The sequence below is a fragment of the Microcebus murinus genome, chromosome 19 (assembly GCF_040939455.1).
Source record: "Microcebus murinus isolate Inina chromosome 19, M.murinus_Inina_mat1.0, whole genome shotgun sequence".
Lineage (NCBI taxonomy): Eukaryota > Metazoa > Chordata > Mammalia > Primates > Cheirogaleidae > Microcebus > Microcebus murinus.
In genome coordinates, this window is record NC_134122.1 from 51960001 (window position 1) to 51977838 (window position 17838).

The following is a 17838-nucleotide window of genomic DNA, read 5'->3' on the forward strand; positions in this document are numbered from 1 at the left end:
AGTTGAAGTACTTGCACGTTAAACTAAGAGTTAAGCTGTTAAGTCCTTAAAATCTGGTATTTTCGTAAAACATTCACATTAATTCAAGCGAAACATTAAAGAGAATTACATAATGAGTCATTGCCAATGACTAAATGGCAATGAAAAGAACAACCATTTAGACACCCAGAGTATCAGTTTATCTCAAGTTTTCATTCACAGTATGAAAATATGTCTGAAGACTAACATCAAAATACTTACCTAAGCCCCTCGAAGTACACTATTCTTCACCTTAAATACACAACATTTACCAAAAGCACTGTTGTATCCAAATACAAAGATTTCTTTCTCTAAAAATTAAACTAAAGAACTTCTTTGGAAGAACAGCCACTAAACTATCTCTATAGCTGACCTAAAAGCTTAAGGGACTATTTAAGGGGGTTCACTGTGTAATTATGTAATCATGTTCTCTGATACAACTGTGGATCTTGCAATGGCTCTCTTACAAGGGCATGGAATAATTAAGAAGGCACAACACAGGAAAAGAAAAATTATCAGCAACAAGCATTCAAGGAAAACATGATCATCTGTATCCCTCCCTTTCTCTCTCCTTCCCTCTCATCTACTCTGCTGTTTGGGGTCTTTCTCATAAAAGGAAAGCAAATCTCTGTGGTAGGTACAGTGGCTCACACCTGTAATCCTAGCATCTTGGGAGGCCAAGGTGGGAGAATCACCAAGGCTAGGAGTCGAGACCAGCCTGAGCAACACACTGATACCTCGTCTCTACAAAAAATTAGAAAAATTAGCTGGGCATGGTGGCATACAACTATAGTCCCAGCTACTAGGGAGGCGGAGGCAGGATGATCTGTTGAGCCCAAGAGTTTGAGGCTATAGTAAGCTATGATGATTCCACTGCACTTTAGCCCAGACAACAGAGATAAACACTGTCTCCAAAAAAAAAAAAAAAACAAAGGAAAGTAATTAATCAATTAATCCAAGTAATTCTGTGGTTAATTCTAAATAATGACATTTTTTTAACAGATGCCACTCACAAAAATTTTTTAAAGACACTGAAGAAAACATAAAACACATAATTTCAACCTAAACGTCTAAATTATTGGACTAGCTACACATTACTAGAGAGGGTCTTATAGATTAAGTCTTGTCTGTACAGTTTTTCCAATTTAATTATCAACTTTATAGCATCATAGAATGTATAATTACTGTTGACATTTGACAAGTATCCAACAGAAATGAAAAGTTTAATTAATAAAAAAGATAATAGGCTCTGAATTAGAATTAGCTATATAATTGGGGCAAGTTATAATCTTTTTAAAATTCAGTTTCCTGGCCAAGCTGGTGGCTCACGCCTGTAATCCTAGCACTCTGGGAGGCCAAGGCGGGCGGATTGCTCGAGGTCAGGAGTTCAAAACCAGCCTGAGCAAGAGCGAGACCCCGTCTCTACTATAAATAGAAAGAAATTAATTGGCCAACTAATACATATATAGAAAAAATTAGCCGGGCATGGTGGCACATGCCTGTAGTCCCAGCTACTTGGGAGGCTGAGGCAGGAGGATTGCTTGAGCCCACGAGTTTGAGGTTGCTGTGAGCTAGGCTGACGCCACGGCACTCACTCTAGCCTGGGCAACAAAGAGAGACTCTGTCTCAAAAAAAAAAAAAAAAAAATTCAGTTTCCTTACCTATAAAACAGGAATAATATCTACAGAAACCTCACAAGATTTTGCAAGATTAAATGAGATGATGAAGATTAAAAACCCTTGGCATCATTCTTAACACATACCAAGTATTCCGTTAAGTGTTAACCACGATCATCTGCTACACTAATTATAGTTATTACTACTTACTTATTAATCACATACAATGTCTCAGGCTTTATCCTGGATGCTGGGCACTTTATCTTAGGTTATCTCATTTATTCTTTTCACCAACCCTGTGTTTTTATTTTATTAATTCTATTTTACCAATAAGGAATCTAAGGTCTAGCTAGTAATTTTCCAGGTTCATACAATTCATAAATGGCATAACCAGAATCTGAACCAGAACTACCCGAAAACAAAGCTTCTCAACAGATATGACGTAAGTATTAATAGGTTCAAATTCCTATAGAATGGTAACAGCAGATTCATTACCCAATAGACATTATAAGTGATATTCATCTATAAATAACACTAACTTCTGAATGTTTCAGCCAAAAAGAGAAAAATGAAAACCCTATTGCAACTTTTTAATTAAATAATTGATCTTTCATCTCTAAAACCTTCATTTCAGGAATGTGGATAAAGATGATAATACATCACACATTTATATAATGGTTTCATATATTAAGTTATTTGATCTTCACTACAATCTCATAACCTAGGTAGGAATTATAACTCCCATCTTGTGGATGAGGAAAATAAAAATCAAAGGGATTAAGTGACTTGCCCAAGTTTGCAAATCTGGCAAAGGGAAGCAGGATTTGAACCTAAGACACTTCTTGTTCCAAATTATAGTGCTAATTTCAGTATGCCATGTAGACAAATAGATGAATAAATACTAATTAAAAAATGATGTCAAAGAAAAGGTAATCTCCCCCTCACAAAAAAAAAATCTAATCCACACATCATACTCATTCTCATCAGTTAGAGTCAAAGCAATGGTGCAGTTTTCTAAAATAAGACATTTAAAGAAAGCAAAAAAGACTTAGTGGTGCATAAACATGCAATCCCTGCATCCAAGAGCTTCCAGAGGAGATAGAAAATTATTTAATAATTATTGGCTCAAATAATTACAATGTGGCATATAATAGATATAATGCTATGACTGCATGGAAGAGGGAGCACCACTCTAAACAAACAGGAAATAATTGAATAATTTGTTAATCTATGGAAAGAAAAAGGAAAAAAATATTAATAGGAGATTCCTCAACATACAAGAAAAATGGTTACAGGAAATGTCATCTTACTTCAGAAAACCATGTTCAGATTCTAGCTGAGGCTCCACTTATCTGTACTTTAGCATTTCCTGTGCATAGTAGCCGCATGAATCATTTGACCTCTCAATAAATCTATCTCCCACAAGTCCCTTGCTCATTAAATTCTGCTCATTAAAGGTTGGGCTCTGAATTACAATTAAATCCATTTATTTGATCTGTGACTGACAAATTAATGATTAAAGGTAGTTATTATATGGACAATTTCATTCAAAATAAGTCTGGGCATTTTTAAAATAGACTTCTAGAATCATTTGTCACCTAGACTGATATATCTTGGCTGAAACTAACAGAAAAAAGATACTAGTATAGATTTCTAATATAGAAAGGTCAAGTTCAAGAAATTCAGTCAATGGAAGAATCACATTCCCTGACTTCAAATTATACTGCAGAGCCGCAGTAATCAAAACAGCATAGTACTGCATAAAAAACAGACACAGAGACCAATGAAACAGAAAAGAAAATCCAAAAATAAATTCAGACATCTATAGTGAACTTATTTTGACAAAAGTGTCGAGAACATATGATGGAGAAAGCACAATAAATGGTGCTAGGAAAACTGAATATCCATTTGCAGGACAGTGAAACTAGACCCTTACTCTCACCATATACAAAAATTATATCAAAATGTATTAAAGACTTAAATTAAGATGTAAAATTATAAAACTACTAAAAGAAAACATTGGGGAAACACTTCAGGTCATTGGTCTGGGCAAGGATTTCTTGAGTAATACCCAAAATGCACAGGCAACCAAAGCAAAACTAGACAAATAGGATCACATCAAGCTAAAAAGCTTCTGCACAGCAAAGGAAACAACCAAAATGAAGAGACAACCTACCAAATGGAAGAAAATATTTACAAGCTCCCCATCTGACAAGAGATTAATAACTAGACTATATAAGACCTCCAACAACTCAATGAGAACAAAATCAAATAATCCAATTAAATAACAGGCAAAAGATCTAAATAGACATTTCTCAAAAAAAGACCTACAAATGGCCAACAGGTATATGAAAAACAGCTCAACATCATTAGTAATCACAGAAATGCAAATCAAAACTAAAATGAGATATTATCTCACCCCAGTTAAAATTATTTTTATCAAAAAGACAGGCAAGATGGAATGTGGTGGCTCATGCCTGTAATCCTATCACTCTGGGAAACAAAGATGGATGGTCACTTGAGGTCAGCAGTTCTATATCAGCCTGAGCAAAAGCGAGACCCCATCTCTACCAAAAACAGAAAAAATTAGACAGGCATCGTGGTGCTTCTCTGTAGTCCTACCTACTTGGGAGCCTGATGCAAGAGGATCACTCAGGCCCAGGAGTTGGAGATTGCAGTGAGCTATAATGATGCTACTGTACTCTAGCCCAGGCAACAAAGCAAGACTCTGTCTCAACAACAGCAAAAAAGACAGAAGTGAAGGCTGCTAAGAAAAAGCTAAGCTCAGAAAAAAAATAGAGATTTTAAGTAGGCTATTACTGACAATTGCTGCAAATGTTCATATTTGACTAATATTTATTTAGCTCTAATGTTCTGAAACTTTAGTGCCAATAGGACCACTAAGTAGTGAGAGGACAGATGGCAAAAGGAATATATCTCTGTGCTACAGGTAAGCAGATGTCAAAATGTGGTGGGTACCAGCATCACTCAGGGAGCTTGGTAAGAACGTAGATTCCTGTGCCTCAAATACTAGATATCCTGAGAAGACGCTCAGGAAAATAGATTTTTAATAAGCCGCCTCTCTTCTCATCTTCCTGCCTCCCCAGTAATTCTGATGGAGGTGAATGACAGATCACACTTTGAGAAGCCATGCAACATCCCAGGTACTATCCTAGTACTCTCATGTGTGTTCTCTCATTTAATCCTCATGAAGATCCTGTGAGGCAGACATGGCCTTATTTTGTGAATGAGGAAACAGAAGCCCAGGGTTTAAGATGCCCAAAGTTAAACAACTAAAGAGAGAGAGAAAAAGGACAGAAGGGAAATTTACTTTATTAGGTAACGATTTCAGAGGAATCTAGATAAAGAAGCTGACATTCTGAAATTCAATAAAAAGACAAAAGTAACAATAGATCAGAGTTTCATTATCTTGAGTCATTCAAAGATAGAGACCTGAAAGTCCAACACTGAAAATTATAAAAAACCATTTAATTAGTTAAAATGTAACTCACCTCTGTAATAAGCTGTGAGTAGGTCAAGGTATTAATAGAAAGTAAAAGTACACAGGTGTGAAGTTATCTGTGCTTAAAATTTGCATTCTTTGAGCTTTAAGTCATTTTTATAAGTGAATTAAATATCATCTATAAACATTTACTTGGGGAGGCCGAGGCGGGCGGATTGTTCAAGGTCAGGAGTTCAAAACCAGCCTGAGCAAGAGCAAGACCCTGTCTCTACTATAAATAGAAAGAAATTAGTTGGCCAACTAATATATATAGAAAAAATTAGCCAGGCATGGTGGCACATGCCTGTAGTCCCAGCTACTCGGGAGGCTGAGGCAGCAGGATTGCTTGAGCCCAGGAGTTTGAGGTTGCTGTGAGCTAGGATGACGCCACAGCACTCTCTCTAGCCTGGGCAATAAAGCGAGACTCTGTCTCAAAAAAAAAAAAAAAAAATTTAATTGGATATAACCTTTTTGGTGACTATACAGAATTAGGGTTTTTTCTTGTTGTTTTTTTTTTGAGACAGGGTCTCGCTTTGTTGCCCAGGCTAGAGTGAATGCCGTGGCATCAGCCTAGCTCACAGCAACCTCAAACTCCTGGGCTCAAGCGATCCTGCTGCCTCAGCCTCCCGAGTAGCTGGGACTACAGGCATGCGCCACCATGCCCACCTAATTTTTCTATATATATTAGTTAGCCAATTAATTTCTTTCTATTTATAGTAGAGACAGGGTCTCGCTCTTGCTCAGGCTGGTTTCAAACTCCTGACCTCAAGCAATCGCCCACCTCGGCCTCCCAAAGTGCTAGGATTACAGGCGTGAGCCACCACACCTGGCCAGAATTAGTTTTTTTTTTTTTTTTTTTTGAGACAGAGTCTCACTTTGTTGTCCAGGCTAGAGTGAGTGCCGTGGCGTCAGCCTACCTCACAGCAACCTCAAACTCCTGGGCTCAAGCAATCCTCCTGCCTCAGCCTCCCGAGTAGCTGGGACTACAGGCATGCGCCACCATGCCCGGCTAATTTTTTTATATATATATCAGTTGGCCAATTAATTTCTTTCTATTTTATAGTAGAGACGGGGTCTCGCTCTTGCTCAGGCTGGTTTTGAACTCCTGACCTTGAGCAATCCGCCCGCCTCGGCCTCCCAAGAGCTAGGATTACAGGCGTGAGCCACAGCGCCCGGCCCAGAATTAGTTTTGATACTAAGAATTCAGCCTGTGACCCAACTATACTAGATCTCCTAACCGGTATTACCAACTAACCAGAAGTAGCAATAAACTAAGGGAAGGAGAAAGTTTCCCAAAGTATCAGGAAAATGTCTCAGATGTTATCTGCAGACGGAGTGCTCTGATAACCCTGCAACTCTCAGTCATAAGATGTTTACTGAGCATTTGTGTATGCTCAGCACTGTACTAGGGTCTGGGAATACACAGAAAAATATAACAAAGTCTCTGTCCTCAAGGAGGCTAACACTAGAGGGCAAATGACAAAACCTAATAATGACCAAATTAAGAGCTGAACTACATAATATTATTTACATTCCACAGATCAATGAAGGAAATCAATGAAAACTAAATAAAGTAAGGAAAGAACATGTATTCAGTATGAGTGTCTATTACATACCAAACATTCCCACATGTGTTATCTCTGTTAATTCTGAGACTAACCCTAAGAGGCAGGGTCCAAGATGAAGAAAACAAAGTTCAGAGCTGTTAAGCAGTTGGCCCCAACTCACATAACTAGGAAAGAGGACAACACAAGAGAAAGCACCTAAGTGAGAGTAAGTATGACTGGTTCACAGGGCACTGAGGAAACCAGTGTAACTAAAACAAAAGGTGCACTGGGAAATTAAGTTGGCCAGAGTTGGGCCAAATTGGAAAGGACCATTATTTATTCTCATTAAGGTAAGAATCAGTCATTAAAGCAATATTTAAGGGAGACTAATATGGCAGCACTTCACAGAACAGACTGCAGTAGAGAGGATCTGTTAACAGATATAATCAGCTAAGAAACAGTCCTGGACAGGAGCTACCGCTGACATCCAGGAACTGGCCTGATACTATCCAGTAAGCGGTCTTGCTATAAGCTGGCCGGATCCTCACAGGAAGCAGTGGTGTCCTTCTGTTGAACATAAACAATTTCATAGAACATCAACATCAGACAAGGGCACTCTATATGACCAGGATGGATCAAGACAAAAACAAGATCACTCTGTAACCATGTCTCAACCCAACTTTGTTCAACTATAAATGTGTTCCTGGTGGTCCTTGGCTGGAAGGCAGGAACCTAGTACAGAAGCCTGTACTAAGATGGTAGCAGTGGGAATGGAGGAATGAATGAGATATGAGTGACATTTCCAGGTAAAAATAAAAAGAGCTGGTAATGGGCAATTTAAGAGAGGAAAAAAAGGTAAGACACATACACCACTTGAGAAAGTGTAAGTTTCTGACTGAAATATAAATTTAGAGTGGATCTAGTTAAATTAGTCCATTTTTGTTTTTACAGACCGAACAAAAGATAAAGGAAGACAGAAAAATATTTAGCACGCAATTAGAGATTTAAAAGTAATGATGCCTGGGCCTCACCTCCAAAAATTATGATTTAATTAGTCTTGAGTGTAGCCTAGACGTCAAGATTTTTTAAAGCTCCCAGGTGACTCCAATATGCACTCAAAGTTGAGATTCACTTAGAGAATGCCCATGGCTCATGGCTGGGAGAAGAAAGGAAAAGCAATTGGGGGGGGGGGTAGAAAGAAGCCCAAGGGAGTACTGGGGCAAAAAGGTAAATGAAAAAACAAATGGTTTCAAGACTGAGCAGGTGATTCCCACATATAGCAAGATTAATTAAAATGATGAAGGAGGCTGGGCGCGGTGGCTCACGCCTGTAATCCTAGCACTCTGGGAGGTCGAGGCGGGGCGGATTGCTCAAGGTCAGGAATTCTAAACCAGCCTGAGCAAGAGCGAGACCCTGTGTCTACTATAAATAGAAAGAAATTAATTGGCCGACTAATATATATAGAAAAAATTAGGTGGGCATGGTGGCGCATGCCTGTAGTCCCAGCTACTCGGGAGGCTGAGGCAGGAGGATTGCTTGAGCCCAGGAGTTTGAGGTTGCTGTGAGCTACGTTAACACCACGGCACCACTGTTGCCAACCACTGTTGCCCACTCTAGCCTGGGCAACAAAGTGAGACTCTGTCTCAAAAAAATAAAATAAAATAAAATGATGAAGGAGTCACTAATTTAACAAATGATAGAAACCAAACAGGAATGTTAAGACAGGTTTTTTTATATATGACTGGGAAATTTGGTCAACTGGTAAAGAGAACATTCTGCATTAGCAAAATCTTCAACTAAGAGGCTTTCAATCTACGGTCCTCTACGGTCATCTGAGGATGCCCAGATAACAACTATATCTACTACTACAAATAGATGTAATTGTGTACAGCTTGTTTTTAAATAGAGGTGAATTTCTCCAACTGCTGTGCCTACCTGGTGTTCCCACACTGCCACCTAGTGTGTCAGCACTGCAAGGAACCAATTTGAATTGGAATTAACTGCTAGGTAATTTACAAAGCACATGGGTGGTAAAGAGCCTAAATTCAAGGGTTTAATCCCAACATCTTCCTATGTTTAATTAGAGTAGAAGACAGACTTAAGGTACATGTTTTATTTTGGGGGTGATAAGAATTCTCTAAAATCAATAATGGTGTCAGCTGCATAACACTTCGAATGTACTTAATGCAACAGAATTATACACTTAAAATGGTAACATTTATGTTACTTTATGTCAGTTCAAATAAGTGAATAGTATGATACATGAATTATATCTCAATAAGGTAGAAAGCTTAAAAAGGATACCAGAAATAATTCAATCCCTTCATTTCAAAACAGGCAAAATTGAGAGATTATTTACCCCACTCACCTAGACAGCAAAAACTAGGCCAAAAGAAGGAACTATCAATTTATTTAAAGGCCTTCTATGGCCTCCCAAGCCTGAGAAGTTTTTTTTTAATTTTTTTTTTATTCACAATGCTATGACTGTGCTAAAAGTTTTTTTATTATTATTATTAAGTTTGGACCTCAGTTAGCAGTGCTATCATTAGCTGCCTGACTTACTACCTGCACAGCTCACCCACACTAATGACTTCAAATAGCAGGAGTATCGCCACTATTCCAACAATTCTAGCTCAAAATCTAGTACTCACCCTTTACTCATTCCTTGCCCCCTTGCCCTTTAAAGGGCCAACAAATTGGGTCAATCCTTCTTTCAAAATGTCTTGTTTTGTTCCACACCCTCTACCACTCCCCTAGCTCAGGCCTTCATTACTTTACACCCAGATTAAAGCAAATTTTCTCGTAACTGGAAACTTCACATTCAATCTTTTCACATCTCTCCCTAATCAGCACTCCTGCACTAGTCCTCTATAATTTTGTGCATTCCATACTGCTACTTAAAAACCTTTATGGGCTCCTCAATACCTGTACCTACAAAATAAAATTCAAATTCTTTAGCCTGACCATCAAGGCCTTCTGTATTCCAGAATCGATCTCAACCTATAACCTCCTACACAAACACTTCATGGCAGTCAAAATGGTCTATTATACAATGTATAGGAATTTCCCAATGAGTTATCCCCCATAGTTATTATCTATACCACTTATTTGACAATTATCAATTTTGTCTTTTTCTTCTTTCTCAAAGGTTCTCAACTCTAGCCATGCACCACCATTACCTGTGAAGCTTTAAAAAGTTAAGGAACCTTTAAGGATGTTGCACAGACATCTGAATATTTTTAAATTCCACAGGTAAATTTGTACAAGGAGTGAAAAACAATGATTCATATAAAGAAGGTCTTTTTGTGAGGTGCTCAAGTTTTCACCACCTAAAGTGAGCATCAATATTATAGAGGCAAAAAAATCAAAAATTAAACTGCCCAGAGAAACCATTACCTAAATAACCAAGCATTATCTTTTATTGATCATTTGTTCAACATAAATCTTTCTAATTGACATTTACTTCCCAGTAGCTAAAAATGCTAACAAAAATTAACTGTTAGCCAGGCATGGTGGTGTGTGCCTGTAGTCCCAGCTACAGGCTGAGACAGAAGGATCCTTAAAACCCAGGAGTTCAAGTCCAGCCCAACGTAGGCAACATATAAAACTCTATCTCCTAAAAAGAAAATAAAAATTTTATATACTCATCAAATTAATTTGTGAGAAACATCACAACGATTCCAATTAAAAATTCAACATAATTTGTGTTTGTCCTACTTATGACAATCTTTTAAATGTGAACAGAACATGCTAATGTAAATGTCCAGTTTAAAATACAACATGTAGAATTGTTTATGGATATCAAAAGTAGTCTGACTAAACCCAGCTGTAGCAATTTCACCTTAGCCCTTGAACATAAAGATGCTCAGTTAAAATGGAAAAGACAGAATTTGTCAACCCAGACTGCATGTTTTAATAACCTGAGGAGATTTTTAAAATTTTATGCTCAAGCCACACTCCATACAGATTAAATCAAAATCTCTGGAGGTAGGACCCATGCATCAGTATTTTTTAAAGCTCCCCAGTTGCTTCCAATGTGTAGGCAATGTTGAGAACCAATGGATTACAAGAGAATCTCTCATAGAGAAATCTAAAAATCAGAACTGGCTGGGCATGGTGGCTCACACCTGTAATCCCAGCACTTTGGGAGGCCAACGCAGGAGGACTGCTTGAGACCAGGAGTTCAAGACCAGACTGAGCAACACGGTGAGACCCTGTCTCTACAAAAAATTTAAAAATTAGCTTGGTGTGGTGGCATATGACTGTAGTCCCAGTTACTTTGGAGGCTGAAGCAGGAGGATTGCTTGAGCCCAGAAGTTGGTGGTTACAGTAAGTGATGGTCACACTACTATACTCCAGCCTGGGCAACAGAGTGAGACCTTGTCACTCAAAAAAAAAAAAAAAAAACCCAAACTGTTCAAAGATAGACACAAAGAAAATCCTGGGAATCAGGTAGTACTCCCAAAATAAGTTTCTTTCTCTTATTAATTTATGAATGATTTTTATGTATTACAAATATATTCTTTTTGTTGCAAATATTTTCCTGTTTCTTGACTTTTCCATTGTAAGACAATTCTTTGACATACAGATGTTTTTAAAGCTTATATAGTCAAATACGTCAATTGATCAATCTATCTTACCCCATATAGTTTCTCTTATTTATTTCTGCCTCATAACAATAAGAGGACTTCCTGACGTGATTCTCAACCAAACCAATGAAATATTTAAAACTAAACATGAACAGGCCAATGTGTAAAACAGTACACTGGCAACAAATTAACTTTCTTTCTTACTTTATTCATTCCTCCCTTCCTCCCTGTATTTATCTGAAACAGGGTCTTGCTCTGTCGCCCAGGCTGGAGTGCAGCAGCACCATCATAGCCCTCTGTAGCTTCAAACTCCTGAGCTCAAGTGATCCTTCCAGCTTAGCCTCCCAAGTAGCTGGGACAATAGGCATGCACCGCCACGCCTGGCTATTCTTTTCTATATTTTGTAGTCAGAGGGCCTCACTATGTTGCCCAGGCTGGTCTTGAACTCCTGTCCTCAAGCGATCCTCCCACCTAGGCCTCCCAAAGTGCTGGGATTACAAGTGCGAGCCACCATGCCCAACCACAAGTTAACTGTAAAAAGGAAATTTTCTTGATTTTACTGTATTTAATCAACTAAAATAAGAGCTCTGTGCATTTTTACTTGTAAAATCAAATGTTACAATGAAAGACAAGGTTATTCCATACAGTCATCTTTATTTTTTTTCATCCTACCAAGTAATTATTGATATTACAGCAAAAACTAAGGGAAAAAGCCACTTGCACAAAATCTTTCAAAGTAATAAATCATGCTGTAAAGATCAACAAGCACAATTTTTCCCCCAGATCATACCAAATCCAAATGTGACCACCACTTCCAAATGTGGGTTTTGACTTTCATTGTGAAAAACCTGGTCATAATTAATAAGCCACTATTATCATATAAATTTGGCCAGTCCTCTTTAGTTATGGTTTTATATAAATATATATGACAAAATTTGAATTGTTTGCCCTTTTTTGGTCTAATTCAAAACAAGAGTTAAATAAGTGACCAAGGCTGAGAACATTGTGAAAGAAAGCCCCCGAAGGAGACCACTAGGAATATTGTTTTGCTAGCTGAAAACTAGCTCACTTTTCTGGAAAATGTGTATGTGCTTTTCACGCCATTGTCCACCAGAGGGAGCATCATAGCTAATTAAGACTTCCTGGGAAACTCCCAGATGGAAATGTGAAATCACATAAAACTTGATCTGCAAGAGATGCTATAGTTATAGCATGTATAGAGTTAAATGTAAAATCAAATCACAGAATCCCTAGAAGAATCTCAAAGTAAATGTTTATCAAATAACTGGGCTGCTAAGAAGTTTAAAGGTACTTTCAGAAGTTCATCTCAATTTAATTTACATACAAGTTATACAGATATCTTGAAGTCACATACAGAAAAAGCATATTCTCATTCAGTGAGTCTGTCGTGCACCATAATATTACTCATTGCTAACAACTTCCCTCTTGAGATTGACACAGCTGATCCACAGACCACACTTGGAGTAGCAAGAACTGAATTATAATTCAGTAGGCAAACTGGATTTCCATACTCACATATTTATAATATAAAATGAGATAACTGATTAGTAGGGAATGAGAACCTAAGTTTCAGATGCACACATTTGGGCAGATATCCATGAAACTCAGTTAGTACCTTGAACCTTTAAATGCTACTGAGTTGCCTTTGCCAGTAAGAGCACTCTGAAGAGGTTGGTCTTCCTTTGCATGAAAAACATGCAACGGCCTCCCCTGCAGTAACTCCCTTGCAGAGGACTACCGATCCTCCTCAGGATCACCTATCCTCACCAACCTTTCAGTGTTTCTAGATCTACAACCTGATTCAAGTCCCAGAAGACCCCAAGATTAAGAAGTGCAATTCATGAGGAGGTGAATTACACCTCCTCATAGTAATAGTGAATTACTATTAAGGCAGCCAAAATATTAACCAGAAGGGTTTGAACTGCAGAGATCTTTGATGTTAGCTAACTGATCTCAGTGCATCTAGAACTCAATCGGTGGGCAATCTTCTAAAGTCTTACTTGATTAGCTTTAAAAGAAAAGCTCTAGATCTGGTAAAAATAAGTATGATTTAAATCATCAGAATAGTTAAGCCCTACTTTTACACCTATTCAATTCATTCATATATCAAAAAGCCACTTGTACCCCCTGAATCCATTGAATTTTTTTAAAAAGAAAGTTGAAAAATAGGCCGGGCGCGGTGGCTCAAGCCTGTAATCCTAGCACTCTGGGAGGCCGAGGCGGGCGGATTGCTCAAGGTCAGGAGTTCGAAACCAGCCTGAGCAAGATCGAGACCCCGTCTCTACTATAATTAGAAAGAAATTAATTGGCCAACTAATATATATAGAAAAAATTAGCCGGGCACGGTGGTGCATGCCTGTAGTCCCAGCTACTCGGGAGGCTGAGGCAGCAGGATTGCTTGAGCCCAGGAGTTTGAGGTTGCTGTGAGCTAGGCTGATGCCAAGGCACTCACTCTAGCCTAGGCAACAAAGCGAGACTCTGTCTCAAAAATATATATATATATATATATATATATATATATATACACACACACACTATAAATCTTCCTCCTGGACTTCCCAAGAGATCTACAGGCATTTACAAGGATGCCTGCGCACTTTACAAAGATATAACCAGACTTTCAGGAAATTATTGGCTTTGAACTGAAAGTGATTCCTGAAGACCCAAAATAACATTTTAGTCCACCTGTCAGGAAGAACAGCTCATGCAAGTCAGAGGATTACTGGGACCTGGGCTCAGACTCATCTCATAGTGGGTCCAGTAGGTCCCTGAATCTACTCTGTGGTTATATTCTTTAGGTCCAGAATGCACAGCTGGAATACATATCCTCAGGAACTGTCAAAATCCCCTCACCTGTTCCTTGACCCATAAAGTAATGGCTACTATGGTACCAAAGTCCAAGTGGAAGCCACTAGAACTGCCTTTACTTACCTAAATAGTAAACAAAAAACAATACTGAATTTCTGGAGGAATTAATGCCAACATTAATGACACCAGAGATGTAATCCTCATTTAACTTGCCTATTTGACCAATGTAGAAGACAGGTGGATCTTGGAGAACGACGGTGGATTACAGGATATCAAAGTTGTAAGATATCAAATGTGAGTCAGCTACAGGAGAATGAAATAATTAGTTATTATTTTAGTTATCTCAGTAGTTTATCAACAAGGCAAGCTGGAACTACATATCCCAGAATCCTTCCCTATGAGTCCAAGTTAGGGTTGCCACCACAAAAGAAATGTATGAGATTTGTAAGACAAAAGTAAAGCAACCGTCATTATATTCTGAAGGTTTGTATAAGGTACCAAGTACTTTTGCAGCCTGTGTACACTGTCACTGACCTAATGGCTCACCTTGTTGGCACAGGGCAGCAGCCAGGCCCTCTGCTCCTCTAGGTCCTGCAAAATCACTTCTTCAACCTTCTCGAAGTTGTCGGGTCCATTACATGAACAGATGTATGGCAAACAGTGCCACAAATTCTACACAACATCAGTGTCACAGAGTAGGGAGGCAATAAGAGACAGACACAGGTTCCAGTTTATCTTTATTAGTTCCAGTTAGATCCTAGTTTGGTTTTCCCTTCTCCCACTTGACCTCCAGCTTATCTTCCTGCCAGTTCACTGACTCACAATAACTTCTAGCCCACCACACAATGTAGACACAACATAATCTTTACTAACTTCCACAGTATGTAAAGTCTAATCTCTACATACCCTTTATCACTCAACATATCAAACCCTAATTGGCTGAGCACGGTGGCTCACGCCTGTAATCCTAGCACTCTGGGAAGCCAAGACAGGTGGATCGTTTGAGCTCAGGAGTTTGAGATTAGCCTGAGCAAGAGTTGAGACCCTGTCTCTACTAAAAATAGAAAGAAACTAGCTTGACAACTAAAAATATAGAAAAAAATTAGCCGGCCATTAGCTGCCTGTAGTCCCAGCTACTCAGGAGGCTGAGGCAGTAGGATTGATTGAGCCAAGGAGTTTGAGGTTGCTGTGAGCTAGGCTGATGCCACAGCACTCTCCCCTGGGCAACAGAGTGAGACTCTGTCTCAAAAAAAAATGCTAATGGCTACAATCCCTTTCTGGAAAAACTGACCAGCCCAGAGAATAGCACTAACAGTTGGGAGACAACTAGATAACCATATATAGACATCCACTAGGCTAGAATCTACACACATGCCTGGAGTTGTTTTTTTTGTTTTGTTTTTTTTTTTTTTTGAGACAGAGTCTCGCTTTCTTGCCTAGGCTAGAGTGAGTGCCATGGCTTCAGCCTAGCTCACAGCAACCTCAAACTCCTGGGCTCAAGCAATCCTCCTGCCTCAGCCTCCCGAGTAGCTGGGACTACAGGCACGAGCCACCATGCCCGGCTGATTTTTATATTATATATATTAGTTGGCCAATTAATTTCTTTCTATTTTTATGGTAGAGACGAGGTCTCGCTCAGGCTGGTTTTGAACTCCTGACCTTGAGCAATCCGCCCGCCTCGGCCTCCCAGAGTGCTAGGATTACAGGCGTGAGCCACCGCGCCCGGCCTTGGAGTTGTTTTTCTTAACAAAAACTTTTTAGTGCCTCATTCTTAAATATGACCAGTTGAGAATGACCAGACACTTGACAGAACTTTTATTTTATTCTTTTCTTCTCCTTTTTATCAGAAAATTTCAAACATTCCCCAAAGCAGAGAGAATAGTATAATGAAACTCCACATATTCATCAACCATTTTCAAAAATTATCAACACATGGCCAATCTTGTATAACCTATAACCCCACCAATACCTCCGAACATTATTTTAAAGCAAATACCAGACAACTGTCACTTCACCCATGACATATCTTTTTCTTATTGTATTTATTTTCTTTAGAGACACAGTCTCACTGTGTTGCCCAGGCTAGAGTACAGTGTCCTGATCATAGCTCACTGGAGCCTCAAACTCCTGAACTCAGGTGAGCCTCTTGCCTCAGCCTCCCTAGTAGCTGGGACTACAGGCATCCATGAACACACCTGGCTAACTTCTTTTATTTTTTTAGAGATGGGGTCTATGTTGCCCAAGCTGGTCTCAAACTCTCAGCCTCAAACAATCCTCCTGCTCAGCCTCCTAAGTAGCTGGAACTACAGGCATGTGCCACTCACAACCAGCTTGTAACTTTTCATTTTGAAATTTCAGACTGACAAAAAAGTTGAAAAAAACTGATTCAAAGAACTCATATGCTTTTCACAAAGATTCCCCAAATGTTAACATCCTATATAACCAAAAACAATTATCAAGGCCAGGTGCGGTAGCTCACACTTGTAATCCTAGCACTCTGGGAGGCCGAGGCAGGCGGATTGCTCGAGGTCAGGAGTTCAAAACCAGCCTGAGCAAAAACGAGACCCCGTCTCTACTATAAATAGAAATAAATTAATTGGCCAACTAATATATATAGAAAAAATTATCTGGGCGTGGTGGTGCATGCCTGTAGTCCCAAATACTCAGGAGGCTGAGGCAGGAGGATTGCTTGAGCCCAGGAGTTTGAGGTTGCTGTGAGCTAGGCTGAGGCCACGGCACTCACTCTAGCCTGGACAACAAAGTGAGACTGTGTCTCAAAAAAAAAAAACAAAACAATTATCAAAATAACAAATTAACAATGATTCAATACTATTATCTAATCTATATACTATTCAAATTTTACCAATTGTTTTACCAAAATGAAAAGACAAGACAATACATATAACCCATTTGTCAAACTTTTCTAAGTCCATCAAACTAAAAATGTGTGCAACAGCAGGAGACGGACAATACAAATGATTTCAAGTCCCACTTTCACTGTCAGGTTCACGTTTTCCCACTAACAAAAATAAACAGATAGAACTAAAGCACTAACCAAAATTGCCTTAGGGGCCGGGCACGGTGGCTCACGCCTGTAATCCTAGCTCTTGGGAGGCCGAGGCGGGCCGGATTGCTCAAGGTCAGGAGTTCAAAACCAGCTTGAGAAAGAGCGAGACCCCGTCTCTACTATAAATAGAAAGAAATTAATTGGCCAACTGATATATATATATAAAAAATTAGCCGGGCATGGTGGCTCATGCCTATAGTCCCAGCTACTCGGGAGGCTGAGGCAGAAGGATCGCTCGAGCCCAGGAGTTTGAGGTTGCTGTGAGCTAGGCTGACGCCAAGGCACTCACTCTAGCCTGGACAACAAAGCGAGACTCTGTCTCAAAAAAAAAAAAAAAAAATTGCCTTAGGCAAAAGGAAATCACGTAGAACTTTACATCATTTTTGGAAACTAATGAAGTATAATCATGCGTCGCTTAAATACAGGGATATGTTCTGAGAAATGTGCTGATAGGTGATTTCACTGTTGTGCAAACATCACAGACCGTACTTACATAAACCTAGTTGGTGTACCCTACTACACACATAGGCTATAAGGTGTTGCCTATTGCTCCTAGGCTATAAACCTGTATAGCAGGCGTCCTCAAACTACGGCCCACAGGCCACATGCGGGTGTTTTTGCCTGTTTGTTTTTTTACTTCAAAATAAGATATGTGCAGTATGCACAGGAA

At 39.1% G+C, this 17838-nt stretch overlaps 1 protein-coding gene across 3 annotated transcripts in view; it reads right to left on the reverse strand.

Moving 5' to 3' along the window:
• Positions 1-17838, reverse strand: part of SMYD3 (SET and MYND domain containing 3) — a 536942-nt gene that overhangs the window by 515448 nt on the left and 3656 nt on the right. The gene's annotated exons all lie outside the window — the stretch shown is intronic.